Source organism: Rana temporaria, chromosome 10 (genome assembly GCF_905171775.1).
Source record: "Rana temporaria chromosome 10, aRanTem1.1, whole genome shotgun sequence".
In the NCBI taxonomy this organism is placed as follows: domain Eukaryota; kingdom Metazoa; phylum Chordata; class Amphibia; order Anura; family Ranidae; genus Rana; species Rana temporaria.
This window is the reverse complement of record NC_053498.1, coordinates 26,632,983-26,645,665: the sequence shown is the minus strand read 5'-3', so window position 1 is coordinate 26,645,665 and position 12,683 is coordinate 26,632,983.

The following is a 12,683-nucleotide window of genomic DNA, read 5'->3' as shown; positions in this document are numbered from 1 at the left end:
TCTGACTTAATTTGATTGAATTGGAACTCAGCTGCGGAGGTTTCTCAGGTATAAACAACTACTTCACTCTTTTATATGGTCAAAGAGTTTAGGGTTTAATTCATCACAACCTCTATTAGAGAAACAATATAATCAAAGAAGCTTATTGGTTCATAAGCTTTGTTTATGCACATGAAAACAATAGACTGTATCTTCTTAGTATATACACACTGAATCTTCTTAGTATATGCTAAGTGCAAAGTTTGGTTGTGAATTGAGTCAATGCTTGAGTACTATATCAGTCTATGGCAAGTGACAGTATAGTGAAGCAACAGTACGTAACTTTAGAATACTCAGTTATCAGCTTAAGTGTGTCTCAACCAGACAAGGTAAGAGTTAATAAGCAAAGTCCAATAGGTGAATATTATAGCCAGGTCACAATAGCACTATTATGATTATCTACTGGATACTTGCGGTACTGTAGGTATCTGAAGGTTGTTCCAGCCTGGGTTGTATTTCCAAAGAAGTCAGTGGATGTTGATAGTGGGGAAGCCTGGCTGAGGAGATGACCTGTAAGGTAGAGCAGTCCCTGGAGCGCTGTGGGTAGAAGCAAGGTGGTGGACTTGTCCCAACAGGAGGTGTCTGTGGATCGGGTAGAGCAGATCCAGGGGTGATGCCAGCAGGTCCCAGGTAACAGCAGGGGTCCAACAAAATAGCGGAACACCCTGCCGTCATTGCTGGAAGTTTAAATAGCCCGTGGAGCGCGGGAGAAGACACTGCACGCTGGGGCGTGCTTCTGCGTTCCAGTGTGGAGTGCAAGCACGGGCGCACCGGAAATGACGCGGTGAGTTCAGAGAGAGGAGCGCAGCTATAGGAATAGGGTAAAGCTGCGCTCGTCAGTGGCGTTACATACTCCGCTCCTCAAGGGGGCTCCAGGAGTGCCCCTATTAGGAGATGGACGATTAGGATACCTACGATGAAATTGCCTGATCAGGCGGGGAGCATGTAGGTGTGAAGTGTCTTCCCAAGAGTCTTCAAGTTGAGTGTAGCCTTTCCATTGTATTAAATATTGAATTACAGAGCCCCTCTTTCTAGAATCCAGAATTTTTCCAATTTCATATTCAGTTTCGCCCATAACCTCAACCGGAGGAGGGGGAGGTGAGATTCTGTTAGGAAATGGGTTAGGTATGAATGGTTTGATAAGGGAAACATGAGGGATGTATTTTCCAATCAGGAGGTAGCTATAATTTTACTGCATTGGAATTAATCACATGAGAGATAGGGTAAGGTCCGGTGAATTGACGTCCAAGTTTTTTCGAGGGTATGTTTAGGCGTAAATTTCTAGTGGAGAGCCACACTAAATCGCCCACCTTATAGACAGGAGGTACTGATCTGTGAATATCGTAGTTACGTTTTTGTCGTAGCTGGGCAGCTTCTAAATTTGAACGTAGAATAGGGAGTGTCTTTTTTAAAATAGCAAGATAATGTTCTACTGCAGGGACGTTGTTTGAGAGGAAGGAGGATGGTAAACTGTTTGGGTGGAAACCGTAGTTTGCGTAGAATGGTGAAAATTGGGATGAAGAACTGGTAGAATTATTATACGCGAATTCAGCGTGGGGAAGTAATTGAAACCAGTCATCCTGAAGGTGGGTGCAATAGCAACGTAAATACTGTTCCAAGATCTGATTGATGCGTTCCGTCTGTCCATTTGTCTGGGGATGGTAAGCAGTGGACATGCGGTGATCAATCTTTAAGGCATTACATAGAGCTTTCCAGAACTTGGAGATGAACTGAGATCCTCGGTCTGAAATAATTTGAGAGGGTAAACCGTGAAGTTTGAGAACATTGTTAATGAAAGCTTTTGCTGTCTCAAGAGAGGTTGGTAAGTTTTTTAAGGGAATGAAGTGTGCCATTTTTGTTAGTAGGTCTACTGTAACCATGATGGTATTTGCACCGTTTGATCTAGGAAGGTCGACTATAAAATCCATTGATACAACCTCCCATGGTCTATTTGATATTGGGATGGAGGCTAGAAGACCGAAAGGAGGTTTTCTTGAAAGTTTGTTACTGGCACAAATCTCGCAGGAGTTGACATAATCATGAACCATTTTAGCCAAATGGGGCCACCAGTAATGTCTTTTTTTTTTTTAAAGGGTAAATTTTATTGTACATATTAACAGTATCATACAAGGATACAGCACAGTACACATTTTGTACAACATACGTCAAGTACATCAACTACTGATTATAGAGTCATCCAGTTTACAGCACGGATCTTGAGACACATTGCATGTAAAGAAAAAAAAAACAAAAAACAACAACAGAAAATCCTAGACCATAAACAGAAATCATAATGGAACATTATCACCTGTCCTATGCCATGCCCTCAGTGTGCAATCAACTGATATCCTCCAGCGCTCAACTTGGTTACAGGGCTCCTCCCACCTCTCTAGCCACCTGATACTTGCTAATCTTTATGCCCCTGCATCCTCCCCCGACACCCTTTCCACCCATCTAGCCCATACTTTATCAAATTTTTTAGGACAACCTCTGGCAATACAGGTCAACTTATACATAGGCACGGCTCTATTTACCAGGACCACCCATTCTTGTAAGGACGGCGGCGACGGGCTCTTCCATTTAAGGGCCACTGCTTTCTTTGCGTAGCAAAACAGCACTCTAAGCAGATTTTTCTGTGAGTTTGATATTTCCTCCTCTTCCAGATCCCCTAAGAGACATCTGGCCGGGGAGTAAATGTTTGGAAGCTCCATAGTATCCTCAAGAAATTTTAGTATTTCCCTCCAGAAGCTCTCCACCCGGGGGCATAGCCATATCATATGAAAGAAATCTCCCTCTGCTGTATGGCAGCGAGGGCAGTCTGATGATTCCCGTCTGCCCATCTTGTGTAGACGCTTGGGAGTATAGTAAATTCTATGAAGATAGTTGAACTGAGTCAACTTGTCTCTAGCTGAGATTACCGAGGGTACCAACGTGTCCAGAACCTCTGACCATGTCTCTTCCGTGAGGGACGGTATATCTTCCTGCCACTGCGACAACACCCTCCTCATTCTAGGAGAGGACGATGTCAACAGCATAACGTAATATTTGGAGATCAACCGTGTATGTTCCCCATCAATTAATATCCTTTCCACTCTAGAAGGGGAGAGCGCCACCACCCCCCTGCCATATTGGGCATTTACCGCATGACGCAGCTGCAGGTACCGAAAGAAGAATGTGTTGGGGACCCCATATTCCGATTTCAAATCCACAAAGGTCTTAAAGATCCCATCTCTAAAAAGTTGATGAGCGTACTTAACCCCATATGCCGCCCAGCACGACCCATCTGGTACCTGAAATATTTCCCGAAGTTGAGGGTTATGCCACAGAGGAGCATTGGGGGACATCCTCAGATCAGTACCCCCCACCCTAGCATTACACGTATGAAAGATTTTATACGCCAGTTTCAACAAACCTGCCCCCTGCTCCGGGTATGGGCCATTCCTATAGAGGACATTAATGAGTCCCTCATACGAATGGACCAGGGCCGCCTGGGTCGCCACCGAGGCCATGTCTGCGTTAGGGAACCCCCACCAGTGCACATGCGTGAGTTGGGCAGCCAGGTAGTAACATTGCAGATTAGGTAGGGCCAGTCCTCCCTCCCGTACCGGCAAGTACAGTGTGTCCAGCGCCACTCTGGCGGGCTTAGGGCCCCAGAGAAACGCCGAGAGCATCCTATTAATCCCTGTGAACCACGTCTTGGGGATGTACACTGGTGCATGCCAAAGCAGGTACAGGAACCTGGGCAGGTAAATCATCTTAAACACGTTGATTCGACCCAGGAGACCCAGTGGCAGCTTAGCCCAGGTCTGCAGGCTCTCCCTCAATCTCACCTTCATGGGGGTCAAATTGTTAGTTATGTAAGTTTGGATCGGCAGTTGAATCTCCACTCCCAAATAACGAAATTTAGAGACTATTTTCAGTGGGGCCCCCAGGGGCAGCCTCGGGACATAGGCAGGATCAAAAGGAAACAGAATGGATTTATTCCAATTCACCTTGAAACCCGAGAACCGGCCAAACTCTGAAATAACATCTAGGGCCCTGGGCAACGAATCCTCCGTGTCAGACAGATACACCAGCATGTCATCCGCATATAGGGATGTCTTCTCTTCCAGCTCATTGACCGCACACCCCTTTACACCCACATCCTCTCTCAACAGAGCCGCCAGCGGCTCTATAGCCAGGGCAAAAAGGAGTGGGGACAACGGGCATCCCTGTCGAGTGCCCCTCGCTATGTTAAATAAATCTGTGACTGTATTGTTGACCCTGATCCTGGCCCTTGGCTCGGCATACAGTATCTGCACCCACTTTATAAACCTAGGACCGAACCCCAGCCGCCCAAGGACAGCCACCAGATATGGCCATTCAATGGAGTCAAACGCTTTATGCGTATCGAGGGACATCACCGCCCGAGTATCCGGCGTGGGTCCCCCAGTTTGTAGGATGGTAAAAAGTCGGCGGAGATTGATGGCCGTCGAACGCTCTGGTATGAATCCCGTCTGATCGCGATGTATTACCGACGCAATCACCTTATTCAGTCTCTTAGCCAGTAGTTTGGCTAGAATTTTGGCGTCTGCATTGATCAGGGATATTGGTCGGTACGATTCGCAGAAATCAAGATCCTTGTGCGGCTTAGGGATCAGCACTATAAGTGCCTCTCGCAGAGATTCAGGGAGCACCCCCCCCCCCGGTACGCGTCCATATACATCTTGAGCAGTTGGGGAGCCAGGCTCTCTGCATATGTGGAGTACCATTCTGCAGGGAACCCGTCCATACCCGGGGTCTTGTTAGGGTTCAAGGAATTCATGGCCGATGTCACCTCCTCTACCGTGAGAGGCCCATCTAGGTCCTCCGCCACCCCTCCCGAAAGCTCCAGAAGGGGTATTGGAGCCAGATACTCCCTGACTACCTCCGTGGTATAGTCGACCCTTGATGTGTATAGATCAGAGTAAAAGGCCACAAAGGCCTGAGCTATGTCCGTCTGTGACGTGCACAGCTGCTTCTGTACATTATATATTCTTGGGATAGAGGTTGGCGATTGGTGGGAATGGGCCAAGTAGGCCAACAACTTACTGTTTTTGTCCCCAAATTCAAACACCCTTTGAGCCTGGTATAGCAATTTTTTCTGCGTTTTTTCTACCAGGACCAAATCCAGGAGTCGCATATTCTCTCTCCACTTCCTATGGGTTTCAGGGTTGGGATTTTTTATGTAGTCAACCTCCGCCTCAGCAGCTACCTGCTCCGCCTCCCTGACCTTCCACTCCCTGTCAGATTGGAAATGTTTAACCTCAGCCCTGACTATACCCCTAAGCGAAGCCTTAAACGCTTCCCAAGTGACTCCCACTGGCGCCTCCCCTCTGTTTTCCAGCCAGAAAGTGTTAATGGACCTGGCTACGGACCGCTCAAAATACTCCTCCTTGAGCCACAGTGGGCTCAGTCTCCATTGTGCATAGCCTCTGGGCCTCTCCATATCAATAGTAATAAGCAAAGGGGAGTGATCAGAGATGGCCCTTGGCAGGTACTGAACTCCCACCACCCGCGGAAGAAGTGCAGTGGATACAAAACACATATCTAATCTAGAGAGGGTGTTAAAGGTGGAGGAATAACATGAGTATGCCTTAGTATCCGGGTGCCTCCAACGCCAGGCCTCCTCCAAATCATAGTGTTTCACACATGCTTCTAATGGTGACCCCCTCACAGCCGCCATCCCAAACCTGTCCTTATCTGGAGATAACACAGCGTTCATATCTCCGGCTAAGATAAGTGGTCCCTCTGCCATCTGAACTACTTCCGCCATCATTGCATCCCACACCTCAACTGTAAACGGGGGCGGCATGTAGATCGCCACCAGGGTGTACATCTGATTATTAATACACAGCACCAGGGCCACATACCTACCCAGGGGGTCCAGTTTCACGGATTTGGTCGTGCATAACAAGGATTTACAGATAAGAACCGAGACCCCCCTGGCATAATTAGAATAAGTGGAGTGGAATGCCCTGCCGACAAAGGCCCTATGGAGCGCCAGTGTCCTGGAACCCACCAGATGCGTCTCCTGGAGAAATATCACCTGTGGCTTACGTTTCATAATATATTTGAACACCAAGGCCCGTTTAATCTTAGAGTTCAGCCCCCGCACATTCCAGGACAATAGATTAAGGGTCTGCATCATAGCATTCACGGAAAAAGGGGGGACCCTCAGGGCCTCCCATAGCAGTAGAAAGTGAGAGCGGAGGGGCCCCCTGGTAAAGCATCAACATCATCGGCACACTTAAGCGCACTGCATTATAGCTCAGTATAGGGCACATATTCATATATACATAAGTACATTGCTGGGTAGACACATGCAATTGAGGACCAGGGTCTCTGGACCGCAGAGAATTGACAGGTAGGTCAAAATACTTGAACAGTAGAAAAAATTTAAAAAAAAGAACAACCAAAAAAAGAGAAAACACAAGAACTGTCCCGGATCTAGATTAACGGATCCTAACTCCCGTTCCCCCCACCCTGCCTGCAGCCCCTAACATCCCACAGGCTTCACCCCAAAACAGTAACCAGAAAATGTCTCCCTAAGAGGGGGGTATTCTCCCTGCACCAGCCGGGCAGGAAAACTTAGGGTTAAGTATGTGAGTTCACGTAGAGCAGAAACATGACCGCTATAGATGAAGGACCCTCAGCAGTAGGTCTCAAAGCCGCATTGTTCATCAGGAAGGCTGGAGCACTCAGGCTATATTGGGGCCTAGAGAGCAGCCGCTCTTGTACTAAGGATTCAAGTAAAAAAAACAAAAAACAAAAAAAACAAAAAGAAAACACCCGAAGAGGATAATGAAGGGATTATTATGACCGTCACTCATCCCTGGGGATGTCTCCCAGGCTCACCAAGGGACAGGAGCATCAAGGGGCACGCAGGAGTCTTACCCATGTCCCAGCGATTCCAGCCATCGGTTTGCTTCCTTGGGCTACATGAAGAACTGTGTTTGGCCCTTGTGCACCACCCGAAGTTTGGCCGGGTATAACATGCTGTACGGCAGGCTCCGTTCCCTCAGGCGCTGCTTCACGCTCTGGAAAGCCGCTCTCTGCTTCTGTGTAGCCGCCGAAAAATACGGAAATATGGAAATGCGGTTGTTGTTGTAGAGCAGGTCAGGCATATTACGGGCCTTGCGTAGGATGGTCTCCTTATCCTTAAAATATAGGAAGCGGGCTAGCATGGGTCTGGGGAATCTTCCTAGCGGTGGAGCTCTCATGGGGACTCTGTGAGCCCTTTCTATAGCAAACAGGTTGGAAAAGCTGTCTTCACCAAAGGTTTGCTTGAGCCAGGATAGCAGAAACTCCTCCGGGTTCTTCCCCTCCGAGCCCTCTGGGAATCCCAGGAACCGCAGGTTGTTTCTGCGCATTCTGTCCTCGATGTCCCCCATTTTGGCCTCCTGGGACTTGTAGTCCGCCGCCATATCTCTCACCTTCACCATCAGGGGGTTGAGATCATCCTCCACTGCGCTGATTCTCTGCTCCGCCTGTGACACCCTGTGTCTCACCTTCTGGACATCATCCTTGAGAATAGCAAAGTCCACCCTGATGGTTTCAATCTGTGATGTCAGGGAAGCATGGCAGCTTTTAATGGTGTCCATGATTTGTAGCAGCGACGGCTCTGTCCGCTGCTCACCAGATCCACCCTCCTCCGGATTTAACTGGGGAGAGGACAGGGGAGAGGCCAGAGGATCAGTGAGGTCTGGCCAGTCATCATCCCCCTCGGCGGGCTTGCGAGCCGGAGGAACAGAAGAAGGACGCCGCTCCGAGCGGGCGCCATTTTGGATCGCCTCGTGTGAGAACATCCCCAGCATCTCCGCCGACTTTGGGGCCGCTCCGGGGCCGTATTTCACCATCGCCAGGGTCCAGGTTTGTTCCCCAAGCGACTCAGGTGCTTAGATGGGGAAATGAGGAGGCTTAAGGTCCGTCAGGATAATGCAGGATCAATGTACGGTCGGAGCTCTGTGAAGATGCTTCCTCACATACCGGAAGTTGGCCACGCCCCCAGTAATGTCTTTTAATGAGATGAATCGTTTTAGTGATTCCAGGGTGGCCAGCTAATGGGGAATCATGAAGTTGTTTAAGTAGTGACAACTGTAATCTTGGAGGAACGTATAATTTATTCTTGTAGGTGTATAGTCCATCTGATTGCTTTAAGATTCCTTTAGGTAGATTGGATACATCCTTGGATGTAGTCTGAGAGAGCAATTGTCTGAAGGAAGTGGTTAGTCCAATGAAGCGGTTAGAAGGTATGATGGATTGAGGAGGAATTTCAGTAGTCTGATCTTCATACATGCGGGATAGGGAATCAGCCTTTATGTTTTGTGTACCTGGCCGATATGAAATATAGAAATCAAATCTGTCAAAAAATAAACTCCACCTCACCTGGCGGGCGGACAAAGTTTTACAGGCCTTCAAATGTTGCAGGTTACGGTGATCTGTGAGTATGGTGATAGGGTATGTAGATCCTTCTAATAGATGTCTCCAATTGGCTAAAGCATCTTTGATTGCGCAGAGTTCCTTTTCCCCAATTGGGTAATTCTTTTCTGCGGATGTTAGAGTTCTGGAATAGAAGGCCACTGGGTGTAGGGGTTCAGACAAGCTTGAACGTTGGGAAAGTACGGCACCCAAGGCGAAGTGAGATGCATCCACTTCTAAAGTGAAATGGAATAGGGGGTTAGGTAGTTGGAGGATAAGAGCAGTAGTATAAGAAAGCTCGAGTGAATCGAAAGACTTTTGCGCTTCATTTGACCAATTGAAAGGTGTCTTTTTGCTAGTTAAAGTATTCAGGGGTTTGACAATCTCTGAGAAGTTTTTGATAAACTTACGGTAATAATTTGAGAATCCAAGGAAGCGCTGCAAAGCCTTCCTTGAATGGGGAATTGGCCAAGAGAGAATGCAATCGACTTTGGAACGATCCATCTGGATTCCTTCAGGAGCAATTTGATACCCGAGAAAGGAAATACTTGACTGACTGAATACACATTTCTCAAGCTTGACGTATAAGCAATGTGTTCTGAGTCTGCCCAAGACCCATCTTACATGTTTAGTGTGTTCCTCAAAAGTGTCAGAAAAAATCAAAATGTCGTTGAGGTAAATTACAACACAAATGTCTAATAAATCACGAAAAATGTCGTTGATGAAACGTTGAAAAGTTGCAGGTGCATTACATAAGCCGAAAGGCATTACCAAATACTCAAATAGTCCATATCGAGTCTTGAATGCAGTTTTCCACTCATCCCCTGGACGAATCCTAATTAAGTTATAAGCACCTCTGAGGTCTAATTTTGTAAAAATCTTGGAAGTCTGGAGACGTTCTATTAGTTCTGGAATAAGAGGCAAGGGATAGCGATTTTTTACCGTGATGTTGTTCAATGATCGATAATCGACTATAGGTCTGAGTGAACCGTCTTTGTTTTTTACGAAAAACATGGCTGCACTTGCTGGGGAAGTGGAAGGTCTAATGAAACCCTTTCTTAGGTTATCGTCAAGATAGTTCTTAAGATGAACCAGTTCAGGCTGAGATAATGGATAAATTCGAGCGGTTGGAATAGGACTATCTGGGATAAGATCAATAGGACAATCATATATTCTATGAGGTGGGAGTATCTCTGCATTGGTTTTGCTAAAGACATCAGAGAAGTCATGTAAATAAGTTGGAAGACCCTCACAGTACTCAGTAGTTAGAAGTATGTTATAGATGGGGTAGCAAGTTTCTTTACAATAGGTAGAATCTAAAGTAAGTGAGGTATTGGACCATTGGAAAGTTGGTTGGTGAAGGTGCAACCAGGGTAAGCCTAAAACTATTGGGAATAGAGGTGAGGGAATGATGTCAAATACAAGGGTCTCAGTATGGGCATTACCACAAGTAACCAACAGTGGTGCAGTTTGAGATTGGACTGGGCCAAAAGAGGAATTAGAGCCTTCAATGAAAGTGACAGACAAAGGAGTTTGCTTTAACACACAAGGGATTTTATTTGAATTAACAAAAGCTAAATCAATAAAGTTGCCACAGGCACCAGTGTCGACCATCGCATCAATGGTTGTCCTATCTTGGTCCCACTGTAAGGTAAGGGTGAGAAAGATATAGTGATTAGTGGTAGACCCAGTTGTAGTACTAGCTACATTGAATTTACTAATGTTAAAGTTGTTACCTTCAGACCTATTCTTTAGGATTGGGCAAGTAGACACCATATGATCAGGAGCGGAACAGTAGAGACAGAGATTCTGGGCTCTTCGTCTTTGTTTCTCAGCTGAGGATAATGGGCCTTTGATTGTGCCAACTTCCATAGGTACCTCCTTTGGGGGGGATCTGGACCTCCTAAAAGGTGTAGGTTGATAGGAATTGGCACGTTCAGCCTTCCTTTCTCTGAGACGCCGATCAATAGAGAGAGAGAGATGCATGAGATCCTCTAAAGATGCAGGAATTTCAACACGGGCGAGTTCATCCTTCATAGACTCAGACAGCCCAAGACGAAATTGATTTCTGAGGGCAATATCGGTCCACAAAGTCTCTCGGCACCAGCACCTTAATTCTGAGATGTAGTCTTCTACAGGTCTTTTTCCTTGCTTAAGGTTCCTGATGGTATTTTCCGCTGTAAGTTGTTTATTAGGGTCCTCGTAGAGAAGAGACATCTCATCTATGAAGGTGTTGAAGGCACCCAAAAGGTCGCCGTGTTCTTGTACATAGGCATCAGCCCAAACTCTAGGTTCTCCTTTAAGGTATGATATCAAGGTTAGAATTCTGACTCTGTCAGAGTAGTAGGTCCGGGGGCGTAACTCAAACATAAGACGACATGAACTAATAAATTGACGGAAATTTTTTCTCTCACCTGAAAAAGTTTCCGGGGGGCAGACCTTGGGCTCAGGTTGCTCCCTAGGTTGAGCAAAATTTTGGTTACGGAGGACCTCATTTTCTAACCGGAGGTCATTCATATTAGTGGTGAGAGTGTCCACTCGCTGTGATAGTCCCACTAAGTGGTTTGCAAGCTCCGCTGGATCCATTTTAGAAAACAGGTTCCGCTATTATGTAATGTTCCTGCTCTGACTTAATTTGATTGAATTGGAACTCAGCTGCCGAGGTTTCTCAGGTATAAACCACTACTTCACTCTTTTATATGGTCAAAGAGTTTAGGGTTTAATTCATCAAACCTCTATTAGAGAAACAATATAATCAAAGAAGCTTAATGGTTCATATGCTTTGTTTATGCACATGAAAACAATAGACTGTATCTTCTTAGCATATACTAAGAAGATTCAGTGTGTATATACTAAGTGCAAAGTTTGGTTGTGAATTGAGTCAATGCTTGAGTACTATATCAGTCTATGGCAAGTGACCGTATTGTGAAGCAACAGTACGTAACTTTAGAATACTCAGTTATCAGCTTAAGGTGTACGTTAAATAAACCGTGATAAGCGGAGATCATGATGATCACGGCTGATCACTGCTTATCACAGAGCATTGCCGGTTTAATAAACTGTGATAAGGAGCAGAGAACACATTCTTCACTTCACATCACAGCACATGGATGTTTTGTCACAAACGGCCAGTTTAATAAACCGTGATTTGAAGATTTCACAGCTCTTCACCTGAAATATCTCCCTTCCAGATTCACCAGCTCAGAGGTGGAGAATCTGGGAGAGAAGCTGGTGTGATAAGAGGAAGAAGGCTTATTTCTTCCTAATTTCAACACCAGTGGGTTAAAAATGAATATTAACAACAATATACGTGTGTGTGTGTGTGTGTGTGTGTGTGTATATATATATATATATATATATATATATATATATATATATATACAGTATCTATATAACACGTGTGTGTGTGTGTGTATATATATATATATATATATATATATATATATATACACACACACACACACACACATATATACCGTATGTATCGGCGTATACGCGCACTTTTTTTCCCTTAAAATCAGGGCAAAATTGTGGGTGCGCGATATACGCCGATACTTGCTTCCCGCACTGTGTTTGAACTTTGCCGCCGATCCCTGCTTCCCGCGCTGTGTTTGAACGCTGCCGCAGACATATACTCGGGTACAGTCAGCCAGGGTCGGCTCCCTTCTAGGTTATGCGAGAGAAGCCGAGCGTGCCCGAATTGTACTGCGCTCGGTATATGTCGGCGGCGGCGGCGTTCAAACACAGCGCGGGAAGCAGGGATCGGCTCAGAGACAGCGCAGGAGCAGCGGGGAGGACACCACGAAGGTCGCAGACGGACGCCAGACCGGACAAGGCCGCCGATGGATGCCAGGCAAGACACCAAAACTGTAAGTAATAAAAAATAAATAAAATTCAGGAATTTCACGTCCAGAGTAGGGGTGCGCGCTATACGCGGGTGCGCACAATAGGCTGATAAATACGGTATATATATATATATATATATATATATATATATATATATATATATATATATATATATACACACACACAAACATATATATATATATATATATATATACACACACACACACACACATATATACACACACACACATATATACATACAGTATTTATATATATATATGTTATCACATGTCTGAAACAGGCCCGTCGGAACAAGAGAGGCAAAGGAGGCAATTGCTTGGGGCCTCGAGCTGGCCAGG